Below are 14,666 nucleotides of genomic sequence, written 5' to 3' on the forward strand. Positions count from 1 at the left end.
AGCTGCCGACCCCGTTCCGGTGTGTGAAGTGAATATTCCGGTGAGTTAGCTTAGCTGCTAGCTAACAGCACCATGTTAACATGCATCGGTGTTCACCTTTTGTTGCTCGATTTGTGTTTTAAAACCAGTCGGAATTAGCTACTAACCTGATGAAGCTACAAAGGGTATGGTTAATATTGAAATCGTTGTCATTGTACATTTAGGAAAATGTAGGTTAATTCAGCTACAAACATGCATTTTCCATCTTTTTCTTGTGACTGCTATGTTTTTTGTAAGCTAGTCAGTTAAGATGGACAGGTAAGGTTGAGTTAAGCTAAAATGTGTAAGTGAAGTGTGTAGTATGTAAGACTATTTTGTATCCTGAGGAGAAACACAAGCGAACTGTTACTATGGACAACTGAGTGATTATTCTGTACATTTTGTGCAGGCTGTTTTTTGGTGAGATTCTAGAGACAGAACTGTGCTGCTCAAGTCACTGTCGTTATACTGCCTCCTGGGTTTCATTTTCTTACCACTCACTGGATCTTTGCCATCATCATCTCCACTGCTCACAGGATTTTCCCGTTATCTACTAGTACCTTGGGATTGAACCTAATTGGCCTAACTTTGATTACCATACTGAATCATTTAGTTTAGCCATGCTAGACTTCTGGTAAAAGCTTATTTTGCAAAGTTTAGTAGAAAAAAGGTAGTACTGGTTCATGTCCAAGATACGAGTTAAATGATTTGTGAGCAAAAAATGAAAAGCGTAGCGCTGTAAATTTACATATGCAAGGTTATGGGAGGAAAGACAGGAAAAAGAACCAATAATACACTACAGTTAAAACGCAGAGTTACTCTGTTGGTGTGAGTTAAAAGGAAAGTTTAAGCTCTATTGTGTACTTCACTGCGTCAATGTATGCCAGTCTCCTCTTACAACCTAGACACTTAGATATACCTGCTAAAACTTAGCCACAAACGCACTAAGCTGAGTTAGTTTGAAAAATCTGAAAACAAGTGAAGGCAAAAGTTCCTATTACCTGTTGAGTAATAGCTTGTCCCACCAAGAAGTGGTAACCTGTTACACTTCAGGCACAGAACGGACCCAAATGCAGAGCTCAACAAAAAGGTTTATTAAAATGACAGAAAATGGGGAAGGTAGTGGGGAGGTGGATACCAAAACAAGAGTGAAGACACGAGGGCTGGGAGAAGGATGACGAGGGACTCTAGAGCAAAACTTAGGAGGGTGAGGGAGCTAGCTAGGATAGGATGGTGAGGGAGCTTACTGAGGATAGGATGGCGACGGCGCTTACTGAGGAGCACGGGAAAACAGGGCCGAGGGAACCGAGGAGGAGGTACTGGATTCCAGGAAACGGGTGAGTCAAGGAGGGGGTGGCTGGACGTAGGAGCGGAGGCCGGATGGAGCAGAAGCGGAGGCAGGGTAGAGCAGGGAGCCGTGAGAGAGGGACCGGATGGTGAAGCCAGCTGACTGGATGCGGGAGGAAGGTGTGGAGCTGATGACTGCAGGGAGAAACACAAGGAGAGGTAAGGACAGGCACAGGGTAACGACAGGTAAAATAACTGTTTAGAGCGTGCGTTTGTATCAAGTGATGAGACAATGAGCCAGCAGAGATTGTGAGTGGAGCCGGGGTTGAAATACTGAGCTTGATTGTAGATGGCTGGCAGGTGATTGTGGAATGAGGAACAGGTGAGCGTCGTCAACTGGCAGTAGGCAGGAGCAGATGGGAGGAGGGAAAACACAGGAGGCACAGGGAGAGGCAGGACCAACAGAAAAAAAACACTCAAAAAGGACTAGAAAACTAGAAACAAAAACCCCCAACCATGACAGTAACCTAAATTAACACAACATAATGAACAGTGTTTTCACTGAAGATGTTACATTTAAAATCCTCACCTTGGTTTTTCTATTATGGATTATTAATTCATTATTATCAAATTATTTGAATGAGAATTATTTAAAATACACAAATAACACAAATGCTGTGTGGTTATAGGTTGCTGAACAGTGTTATGATGTAGAGTTTTAGCATTGCCACTGACAGCCCTGTTACAGCTGCAGCCCATAAGATATGAAGCTCAGCGTAAACTCTTTCTGGAAGACTTCTATGCTTCACATGTCTCTCTCTCTCTCTCTCTCCCAACCTAATCAGCTGTGTTGTCATCAGCTGAATGTGGGCGTTTACTCTTTCAGTCAAACCAACCAGATTTGACACAATCTCTTTGAGCTATGGCGTTGTTGCATTCAAACTTCAAATCTGTTCTACTTCTGCTGCTGTCAGTTGTCATTTCAGGGAAAAATCGATGCAACCCTCGTCCCCCCCATTCACCTCCAGTTCTCATCATTCCCAGCAGCCAGGGTTCATCCATCAGAAGCCACATCATACATTAGACTCATCAACGTATTGCGATGAAGTCTAATCGCAAGGAAATGTGTTAGTTAAGGTGGTAGGGTTGTCATCTGACCTGGGCGGGGGGGTAGATAGACTACAGACTGTACTACATTTAACTTATTAAACACTAAATATTTAATTTAAATAATAATATATATATAATTAATAAATAACCAGCTTTTCAAAATAACAGTTACAATGTGCAATTTTAAGCTCATTAAACTATAAAAAAATAAAGTGCTATAACAGTGTTACTCACATTGCTCCCATTATCCTCCATCCGTGACAACTCTTCTCCAAAACAACCAGCTCTGAGATAACAGAGCTCAGCCCATAGATTCACTCACTCTAAGCAGATAGTATGTGTAAAATAAAAACAGGACGTAATTTCACTGTGTGTAGTGTTAACTAACTAACAGTGTGTTGTGAACCGCGTGTAGTGATAAAAAAAAACAGACAACAGCTGTGTCTCAATGACCGGGCAACAGCAGCCGGGACGTTGAGAATCCACGCGCGAGAGGTGATGAAAGTTCTAGTCACTTCGTCATGTATTCACTTTGTTGAAACGAGAAGAAAGCCTCACTGATGTGAAGAACAGGACAGAGATACATATATAAATGCTCTCTGCCAACGCTCCGGTAAGTCCATCACCCCGTCTCTGCCCGGGCATGCCCCAGCTGCCCGCACATTTCTTGACAAACTCCCACAAACAACGACGCACACGACGGTGAAATGGCGATTTATCCCTTTAAATGTGACTAAACGACAGTTACGCTCACCGCCAGCAAATGGTCTTTCCGTTGTGATTGGTGGTATCTTGACAACTTTCCGTTACCTTGTTTCCTACAGACTGTGTTGATGCGAGTTGTACATTACAGCCACTCAAACAGGACAGAGTAACACGGCGGATATTTTTATTGTATTTAATTTTTTTACGACTTAGTTAAGGCGGCAGGCACTTGTTAAGGCGGCCGCCTTAACTGCAAAGTGCTGCGGGAAACTCTGGCGTCATCAGATATTAAGGAAACATGCTAAGTTGAAATACTATCTTTTCTGACAACAATGCTAATGCCAGTATTTTCTCCTTTTGAAATTTCTGTTCCTTGACATAAATAGGGTCTGAGTGCCGACAGCGGCAAAGGCCCTATTGGAACTGAAGGAATTATTATTATTCTTTATCCGGCAAATGAATTGCCTTTTTGAATGGCTTAACATATTCAAAAACTCACCAAAATTGGCGGTCGCATCAAGTCTGGTGAAAATGTACGTATTTTAAGGGTTTCGGGAATAAGCACACAAAAATGGCTCGCTAGTGCCCCCTACAAAATTACAAAAATTGAGCCCCTGCAGTACGTTTAACGTAGACTCATGAAACGTGGTACACCTATGTAACAAGTCAAGACGTACAAAGAACCATGCCTACGTACTCAGGCCACTCCCCATTCATGACATTTGAACCATTTAAGATAGTCTTGTGTGAGGTGTCATTGAACTCAGCAGAGTTCCTTCTTCATTGGTGATGTTTTGACCTGCCCCCTATGCTGTAGCCACGCCCTCTTTCATAACATTTGAACCGTTTAAGGTAGAGTCTTGTGTGAGGTGTCATTGAACTCAGCAGAGAGTTCCTTCTTCATTGGTGATGTTTAGGCCCGCCCCCTATGTTAAGCCACGCCCCTTTTTATAACTGGTGACCTGTTTAAGGTAGAGTCTTATGTGAGGTATCAATGAACTCAGCGGAGACTTTATTTATTTTTATTATTTTATTGGTAAAGGTTTGCCCCGACCCCTATGCTTAGGCCACGCCCCCTTTCACAGCTAATGAACTGTATGACGCAGAGTCTTGTGTGAGGTATCGTTGAACTCAGCAGGTAGTTCCCTTTTCATTGGTGACAATTTGCGGTGTCTGAGTGCCGCGCAAATGCACGGTCGCAAGGAGCGGCGTATTTTGGTAAATAGATATGACTGTGAAATCTGACTCCGTAAGATTCTATATCATGATAACAGTTAAATAGCTTGAAACATAATGGGTCACAAATATCACAACCTGTACTCTTTGTTTTTCAGGAGGGTGACAGAAGCAGTGTATGAAACAGGTGGGAAATTAGAAATGCAAGGGCTATCGTAGCAAGGCAGGGTACAGTTGATCATTTAAAGACAGGATTTTAAGTGAAATTAACTTGAAACTTGAACTGGCAAAGCAAACAAACCGACCACTGATTGAGGCTTCTACGTCAACGAATTCTGAGCACTGCGACAGATAATCTCTGCTAAGGTCCTTCCAGGCCCGTCCATTGCTGCTTGCAGCTTTAATGTCTGTTTGTGTTTTTGCCTGTGTTGTTAACTGCCCAGTTTGACAGCCAGGCCGGGTTGCCAGGCCGGGACGGGCATTTCATGTAAATTCAACATTTGTGTAATCGAGTTGGTTACTGGCAAAAAACAATTGAGACCGGAGGAGCAGGCAAGCAGGCCACGGCTGTTTACAACGTGTAGCCTGTTCAGCGGCCGTAGCCGACAACGGTGAGTTATTTTAAGCCAAGAGAGGGGGGCAGTAAATCAAGAAGAGAGGACCGTGAGTTTGCAGTGTGTTTAGCGATTGTTGCCGTAATTCTAAGCCAATAAAGTGTGTTCAGTCGGGTGGAAAGGACGGCAAGGTAGTGGTGTTTTTAGTGGTAGTACAGAGCTCCGCGTGAGCACGGGCTTTCAGTGTCAATATAGCCAGCATCTAACGTTAGCTACTCCGCTGTGCTGTGGAGTAATGTCTGGCTATGTGAGACAAGCATCTACCAACATTGTTGTGGATGCTGTGGCCTCAGCCTGGCAACCTCCGTGATCTTTGAGACTGGGGAGGAGGGGGCGGGGGAGACGACTCTCTCCGGTATTTTGAATTTGTACTGCAGTAACTATTTTAAACACTAGCTGTCAGTATTACATACTGCACCTTTACATAAAGTCTCTCCTGATTGAAATACTGTATCTCTACACTTTGGATAAAAGTGTCCATGAGTGACATTACCTGCATGTGTGTTGAAAATGTGTTGGGTTTGAAAACTACTGCTGCAGCCTTCACAGAACTCAACTGTTATCGTTCGGGTGGCACACCATCGGCCGATCAAAATGACTGCACATCCAAGTGGACTACTTAAGCATGCTGCAGTGTTTTTCAGCCTGTGACATGCTGCATCTTGGAGCAGCCATGTGCGCCAGCTAATGGAACCAAGACAAAACATTTCATATGGCTGATAGCGTCTGTTTGCACAAGCCAACCTAAATGGGCGTCAAGAGACCAGAGGAGAACAGGACATGCTTGAGACAGAGTGTAAATGGAAAAGAAATGCTGGTGTCTGAAGCTGAAAGCCGCCCCTAAAAGCATCTAATGCAAACCATATGAAGAGGATGATAAAAGGCTGTATTCATACCTCAAAACGTTTAACTTAAGCTAATGCATAGTGGCTGCCAGATAATGCAACGCGGATTATTTGGATTACGTGTGAGAAATGGTGAAAGGTCAAAGAGGAGAACAGCGCAAGTGAGGGGAGTTTAGAAAGTGTAGACACACATTTTCAGCACACGGCCAACAAGTTGCTGTTTGAATTCAATCCTTTCTTCACCAGTTAGGGGTGGGAAATTGATAATTTTAATTTTGTGTGTGTTACTAAACCCATAGTATTTTTTTCTTTCCACAGTTCAGAGCAACAGTAGCATAGAGATTATGTGTCAAGATGCTACACAATGTTAGATGCTTGTTCCGAATAATTTCTTTGCTCCAGCTGTTGCTTTTATATTTCTTTACTTCAACCCCTCCCTACAAATGTACTGGTTCACTATTGAACTAGTTGCTCTGTGACTGTCACTTGGTGGGTTACTCATCAACATGATCACCAACTTAGTTGCAAAGCAATTAAATTGGTTCCCTAAAACACATACAAGTCAAATCCCTCCCTTTCTCCAATAGATCACATAGACCTCTCAGAAAAAGAACTGTATCGCAGAAATAGGGGGGAAGTCAAGGGCCAGTGTTGTAGTGGTAAGACTAGCCAGACCTTCCTCCACAGTGCTGCAGAGGAAGGTCTGGCTAGTCGACACAGCATTCCTGGATGGGAGAAAAACGTGCTCTGGTTTATTGGCATTTCTTTAAACCAATCACAATTGTCATGGGCGGCGCTAAGCGCCAGACATAGCAACAGTGCAGTTGCAAACTAGCCTCGGGAAGGAACTTGTTTTGGTGGAACATGTGCACGTTCAAAGGTTGTTTTAGTCATGCAACAGAAAACTCATGGATTGGACAGATAGTCTAGCTAGCTGTCTGGATTTACCCTGCAGAGATTTGAGGAGCAGTTAACCATAGTCCTCATAGCAACATCTCCTTGTAATATTGGCCTGCAGTAGATACTTATACCATCCACACTGAGCAGCTCCCCAGCAGCTTCCCTTCTGACTCTCCATGACCCCTATTTGTCAGGTCACACACCATCTGGGCCAGTAGTGGCCATCGGGTAGAGGCAGCGCTGCTCTCCACTTCATCAATGACATCAGCCTCTGATAGGCTATGTGTCCTGCTTTGTGATTTCCACTGTTCAGATAACATTTTTTTCCATAAAGTGTGCATACTGTGTGTGCAGGGACTTATTTGTACCACACATTCCAATGCATGTGTGTGCGATTGCCGTCCTGTGTGGGTGGTTTTCTGTCATCCAGCCCTGACCTGCATTTGTCAAACGTTGAGACATCCACAGCAAAGGCAACTGAGGGTTAGGTCATCAACAAGTTAGATCTGACATGGATCAGATTGTCAGAACAAAATTGAAAATGCTGAAAAATACAGCAATTGGATGACTGGTGTAAAAGTGATCCCTGCTCTCCTCTGTTCTCTAAGGCTAAATTAAGATGAGCTACAATAACTGCTGTTCCCAGCCTGTGAGAGATCCCAGGTGGCACTTAAATCGACCTTATGCTGTCAGTAGTGTCCGCTAATTACATGTCTTTAGCCTGGGTGGACCTGCAATGGACACTGAGCTTAGGCCTGCCATTTGTCATAGCCTGTGGCAAGACTTAACCACCTAAGTTAAAAGTCTGGCATCTTACGACATAGCACTGTCTGCAAGCCAAGAAATGGAGCTGATTGATGGTTAGATTTTCCTGTCAATGCACATACAGAGGCTTTGTTTTATCATCACAAATCTCTGCTGAAAACCATTTACTCTTCCAGTGGTGATAACTTACAAAACACATTCGTCCACTGCTCCATGGACAGGTTTTTTAGCCCAGCTTACTGTTTATGTACACTGTGTAATCAGAATTAAGGATTTTCTATGGCTATACAGTCATTTTCTTGAAACACATATTTATCCAGTGTGCTTTATTGGTCTCTCTCTCCCTCTCTCTCACACATACTTCTCATTCTCACACTGGGAGTTCATAACTTCATTCTTGGTCGCGCTCCAAGGGACTCATCGTTGGCTTGACCGGGACCTCATGTATTCAGTTAAACCAATCAAAGCTCCATTCATTCTACCAGCTCATAGTGCCCAATTCATTTCCAGCCAATAATAAGGAATCTGTTGTAGTCTTAATGGAAACTAATGTTTTTTTCCCCCGTTAAGCAACTTGTGCTAAAAAGCTTGCATTGCGAAAAAAAAACCCTGAGGTAATGCTCCAATAAAAAAGTCACAGCCTGTTTACCTTGGATGTTTAAAGAACACAGATATTGCAGTCTGTAAATTAACCATGCTGCTTTCTAAATTAACAAGCTGCAACTGTTCTCCCCTCCGTCCGTCTCATGGCTCCCATCGCTGCTCTGACATTTATTGGGAGAGAGAGGAAGGAGCTGATATATTTAATTTTTTTCTTATTTTGAACCTTGGAACAACCTCTATATGCAGTCTGTAGGTCCTGCTAATTGCCAATGTGTGTTTGTACAAGAGCACACTTGTCTCAAATTCACCAGCTAATCATATACTTTCAGTTTCAGTATGTGTATAAATCAGTGAGTGCCACCATAACCTCATATCAGATGTAACAATTAGTTTGAGATTACTCATATCTGTTTTGTTTTTGCTGAGAGTTAGATGATAAGATCGATAGCACTTTCAAGTCTGAATGCTCAATATGAGCAGCCGGCTGGCTTAGCATAAAGGCTGTAAACAGCTAGCCTGGCTCTATCAAAGGTGAAATAAATCCGCCCATCACAATGTCTAAAGTTCACTACATTATATTTACAACTATTTATTTCATTATGTTTTTGGCACTTTTTGGGTATGGATGGAAGTGTAACTCAACGTGTGGTTTTATAGGGGGTTATCTGCCTATTTCTTGGCCAGCTGGTTCCTGGAATCTTGTTCTTGTGAATCAGGGGTATTTCTCACAGTTCATTTGGAAGCTTCTTCAACTAAGTTTGCTCAGTGGAGTCAGCTCAAATCACATTTCAAAGTTCTCAGCACAACCAATCAATCTCCATCCATTGATGAAGACCATGAGATGTGGTTGAAAGCTCCAGAGAAACGCTAATAAGTGGCCTCTAAATTTAGATTATTGTTAATTTACTATTCCTAAGGTCGAGAATGACCCTTGACACTCAGGTAAAAGCAGGGTTTCCCCCTAAAAGGTTGTCTAGCCCAACATTAGCCCGGTGGCAAGTGTCTTTTTTTTGACGAGGGCTCAGCTGGGGCCAGTCCCATACTGATGGCAGCGTTAATGTAGAGCCCAAAAGGTTTTGTGATAACAGAATCATGGATGGAATTGCAGAATTGAGAATTTTAAAAAGCTATAAGACAGACTCCATAGAGCCCTACATCAAGTCAGTGCTAAAAGCTAACTGGAGATTTGAAAATATGACTGCATCTAAGTTTCCAATTGAGCCACCCTACTGTAACTGTTGTTTAAAAAACATCTTAAAAATACAGAAATAAATAATTCCCGGTGGCTCAGGCCTGGTGGGGGGCAACTTAGGCCCAGTGGGCCACCAGGCTTACAATACACTGAGGGAAATCCTGAATAGTATAGTAAATCAATATCTTCATCAATCCGACTATATTTATATCTCTCAATAATGTGTATGTAGAGAATATATCCATATACATACTAACTCACTAGAGCCTCTTTTCTGACCTCGTGCCCCTGCCAGTCCGCCCATTCAAAAATATTCTAGGTATGCCCCAGGGGACTTCACAATGTGCCAAACAATGGATGAAGGCTGTTTATATCAATGTAAACTATGGCTTCTGAGGCGTTACAGCTTGATTCTCTGTCCATGTTTCAGCTCAGGTTTAATAACCTAGTTATGGATCAATCCTTTCTTTTAATTTTGACTGTGTCTGTATCTTGGACAAAAATTCATACATATACATACAACTGTAAGAATGTAAGGTCTCTAACCTGCTGCAAGTTGAGCAAAAAATATCACTTTCCACAGCACAGAGAGCCCAAGGGGGGATAGAAACAGGTTTATGGGTCAAAGCTCAGAGAAGGATACTTGGTATGACGCCAAGGTCTACACAGTTAAAGGTCTCAATTTTCTATAAACGCCGCAATCAACAGACAAGTATAATAAATGTACAGGAATATGTCTAGATGGTGCTGTTGGCTGAGCGACATATGGACAGATGTTATGGCAGACCTATAATACATGGTTACTAGACCTCACACATACAGAAGGCTACACATGATCCACGCTATTCACACAGTGTCCATTCATTCAGTATAACTGCATTCAGAGAATTAATTTACTGTACTTTAGAATAGTTAGTTGTAAAAAAAAATATGAGCCCTGTCTTCCTCCTGTCCGTGGCATTAATCCATCCCTTTCTGATGCTGTGTGATCCATTCTCTCATTGGCACGAATGCATAGAGACGGACACACAAAGACCCTGAAGACATTCTCACCTTGACTCTTGGACACCATTGATCTGAAACCAGATCCCACTCACTGAAGGCTCTCACGGACACAACATGTAATCAATATGGAGCAACTATCACGCACACCAGGAAATGGACCCACAATTGCTCGACTCAGGTAAGTAGAGTTCAATGATTTTATTAGAGCACTAATAAAACTACAGGCAACAGTATCCAAGAACACAGGAAACAGGGAAAAACCAAGGGGGTAAGCGAGCATCTGGAAAGCGTAACTCCTATGGGGAGATTCTGAGGCTAACAAGCCATCACCTCCCGTTAGCATCCCATTGACTGCCATTCACTTTGGCGCCATTTTGACAGCGGATAACTTTACATCTGAAGCGTTTAAAGACTCTATTTGTCCGTTGTTTATTTCTAAAGAAACACAACAATGTACAAGGCTCCATTACCTTGTATCTCACTTGTATGGCCGTTTTTGTAAAAATAGGCTGACGATTGCGTCATAACCACGCAACTTTCTGTCGCACAGTAGGGGAATTACCGTATAGTACAGGAGAAGCTCTCAGGCAATCGGGGGGACGTGGAGGCATCATACAGTCAAGGGAGAAACCCATAGAGAGTCCATGAAAGCTTCGCAACAAAATATTTCAGCAACGTTTTGATGGATTGGAAATACTTCGGTATGTGGCAAGTGAATTCATATGAAGTAACATTTATCCACGATCTTATTATGATCTCTGCAAGATTGGGAATGATTGAGATTTCTCTTGGCACAGCTACCAGAAGACTTCCAACTTTCAGACAGGTTGCTCACGTCACATCTACGTCTTCAAGCTCAGTTGGAGGCTGCTCAGTAACGCTCAGCCATCACCGGGAAAGAGCTTCTAATGTCCTTCACTGGTCTCTGTCGAAGTCTATGGCGTCACTGTGTCCATTTCTTTTACTGTCTTTGGGGAAAACGCTTAAAGGCTGCACACAAGGAAAACAGACAACCTCGCACAGGAGGACTGAACTAAAATACACAAGACAGGGGGACAATGAGACGCAGGTGCAACACATAGGGGCGGGAACAGGTAATCATACAGGCAGGAAGGAGGACAAAGACCAGGAAGTTAACAGATCTGAAATGAGACGAGAAGGAAATGGAAAACTAAACAGAAAACACGAAACAAACTAAAAACAAAAACTTGTCACAGAGACGAGACGTGACAGCAACATGGAAACCAAGTTGAATGCAAAACGAGCTGAATGCAGCGAATATATTTAGCATTTTCTATATTAAATAACTATCGCTCTAAATGTTTATTTTAACCTGCATAATTTGGAATGAAACTTGTAAGCTATGAGTTTAACATCACCCAAACATTTGAAGGCCCAGTAATCGGGCTCATGTAATGTCAGTTACATGATTGGCATTGTACACCAGTCTCATATTCAACCTTAAATTATGATGACAGAGCATTGTTCTTCACAACAGTAATGATTTTTTCAGAGAAAGGGTTCATCTTGGACCTTTTCCAGGCCTATGAACTCAAAACAAGAGATAAGAATGAACATTTAAAAAAGATAAGTTGTATAAGAGTCAAAGAGTGAGACAAAAATACTTTTCTTTCGAAGAAAAAGGTAAATAAATGTATTCAACACGACTGAAATAAGAAAAAAAAAACACTCCTTAAAGTTATTACCAACCAAAACACGCACACACACACGCACACACACACACACACACACACACACACACACACACACACACACACACACAGAAACAACACTTTTTGGGTATCCCTTACAATCAGTACATCATAGTGTTCCCTGCAGACCCTCTACATACACAACACACAATACACTAAGGTCATTCACAAAAACACAGCATTCATACTCAGCCCTAAGGCATGCACAGACCAGCCCTCAAACAATAACACTGGTTCCTCCAGCCCACCCTGCAATTTATTACATATTGTGAGCTGTCGACATGGAAAGTTGCCTTGTTCAGCTTTAATGTGCAGAAGAAAGGAGGACAGACAAAGAGGTCAAGAAGGACAAAACACAATTTTTTTTAAATCAAGTGGCGAAAAGCCAGACTTTATCTTGCTGGGTGAAAATAACCCATACCTGCAGACACATCTTCACCTGTCATCAACTCAGGGAGGGAAAGCTGTTTGAGACAAAAAGATATACAAGTCTAAGGGGGCTTTCACACCTGCCGCATTTAGTCCGGTTGAATCGCAGGCGTGTTCAGCAGTCTGAGCTGATGTCTCCTGTAGTCAGACGTGCTTTGCATTCTGCGATGTGGCAGAACTGCAAACTGCAGTAGCTTGTAATGTTTCTCTCCCAAAATTAGACAGCAGTCCAGCTCAGCGTCACTCACATTTCCCTGGTCAAACCAGTCGCCGCTAAATTTGGAGACAGAGCTGAATGAAGTCTCGGTGACCAGAGCAGACAATATCTGATTATTTAAATGAAATGAGCTGGTTTGACCATGGAGACGTCCAGAACGTGCGCTCAGATAGTTAAAATAGGGCCCATTATGTCGTTATGTGTCTTTGGGTATATAGGATTGGAGGTGTGTTGCAATCCGAAGGGAATGTGTCTCTATTACAAAAGTAGTTTAGTTTAAGTTAAAACAATTTGACAAATCATTTCTATCCAAAAACTATCCATAACTTTCTGGCTCACCATGGCGTTTTTATGTTGCAGCGCTACAAAACATGGAAGAAATCAGGAAGTGGAAGCAGCCAGGCTGATGAGAGGGCGATGATGGACGAAGATTGATGGGTGGGACGGGTCCTGATCCCAGAGGAAAGTCCAGCCTCAGTAATCACGATTAGCCCATCCAACACTCAATCACACCACTCGATGGCTCCCAAATGGCAGAAAAATGCTGTGCAACACACACAGCAGCCATGCATCCAGGGAAAAAATGAAGGCCGCTTTCAGAGAAAGGAATGTGCTTCGGCTAGGTTCTTTGGTTATTTATTTTGGTCTGGAGAGAGAGAGAGAGAGAGAGAGAGAGAGAGAGAGAGAGAGAGAGAGAAAGAAAACACTTCTGTTTTTCTGGATGGTTCCGGGAAGGGTTTGCTGCTGACTTTGTGTGTTGACACCATGATATGTGTGCTGGAAACGAAGCCACTGTCAGCACAGCGCTCTTGTCTTCCCGGCAGCGGTCACTGATGATTATTACAGACGTGTCTGCAGAAAAAGTCCATGTTCTACGTCGGATATTTATGATTTAAGAAATAGTAGTGACACATTTTGAAATGGCTCTTTTTGAGTACTGAAGTGGTTGAAACCACTAAAGTCTGAGAGTCACTTGTACTCGGCCTTTAAAGGTTTTGAAAGTATTCATTATCGATTCGTAACAATTTATTCTTCCATGTTCTGTGGCTGAAAGAATATCTGCACAGTTACCAACTTTTTTTGTAAAACTTTAAGTCTGCCTCCCTAACTGACCGAACAAAATACATATTGTAGAAGCTATTAAGAATAAATAAAACATCCACTTATCCTGGGAGTGACTCAGCCAAACTGTGTGTGAGGTGAAAGTGGAAAAGGAAACCAATAACTTGATGCACTTCCCTCTCACGGAAAACTGAAGCATGCGTTCAAAGAGTTTCATTCACTCACATGGCTGCTGATTGCCAACAACATGTCAAAGGTAGGATGCTTGCATTAGGAACTCCCAACTTTTTCCACTTTCCCAGGCAAAATGTTATAGCTATATATTACCAGGACATTTTGATATTTACATTTTAGCCACTATAGTTGACAACCTCATCCGGAGTGATTTACAATGAGTGCTGCCAAAAGGCAATAGGAGCGATAGAGCATAAAAACATGACTTTACAGTTTCTCTCCCATCTCAACAAAGTTACTGTACAGGTTGTACAGGGAGGTCAGTATATTCTTCAATAATATGTGTTGGCATGATTAATGTTGCTATGAAATTTAAACCTTTATATTGTAGACCTGAGACTAGTATTTGAGTGGGATCACATTACATGACAGTTTTGTCTTTTGAGATGGTCACTTCGTCACATGAGGGGATCTTAGAGTCATATAATCTTGCTGTGGCTTGGTTGGACCCTGACCAATCACAGCTTGCAGCCTTTCACATAAAGTACTGTACATAGGCCAAGGACGGACTATATTATTCCACCCGACAGCACAAACAACACGTTTACGTACTGTATGTAATCATGGTTTTATGAATGAAAGTGAAACTGGAAGCGTTCATCATTAACCTTTGTGTTGTCCTTCTGTCGACCAGGTACTTGTTGTCCTCCCAGGTCGAAACAGAAAATGAACTCTTTCGGCGTTTTTGTCGCTGTTTTGACGTTTCTGTCGCTTTTTAAAAAAACATGTTTTTGGAGCTTTTTTCAAAGTTTTTGGCCCCCGTTGAGTCTTAAGGTGTACCAGGACGTTTCT

The 14,666-nt window shown here is 42.4% G+C and overlaps 1 long non-coding RNA gene across 1 annotated transcript; it reads left to right on the forward strand.

Moving 5' to 3' along the window:
* The first annotated feature begins 1,394 nt into the window (after positions 1-1,394).
* LOC144527227 (uncharacterized) lies at positions 1,395-13,490 on the forward strand. Its single transcript, XR_013502800.1, has 3 exons — positions 1,395-1,524; positions 10,234-10,398; positions 12,939-13,490. It is a non-coding gene; the product is annotated as an uncharacterized LOC144527227 (long non-coding RNA).
* The last annotated feature ends 1,176 nt before the right edge of the window (positions 13,491-14,666 follow it).

The sequence above is a fragment of the Sander vitreus genome, chromosome 12 (genome assembly GCF_031162955.1).
Source record: "Sander vitreus isolate 19-12246 chromosome 12, sanVit1, whole genome shotgun sequence".
Lineage (NCBI taxonomy): Eukaryota > Metazoa > Chordata > Actinopteri > Perciformes > Percidae > Sander > Sander vitreus.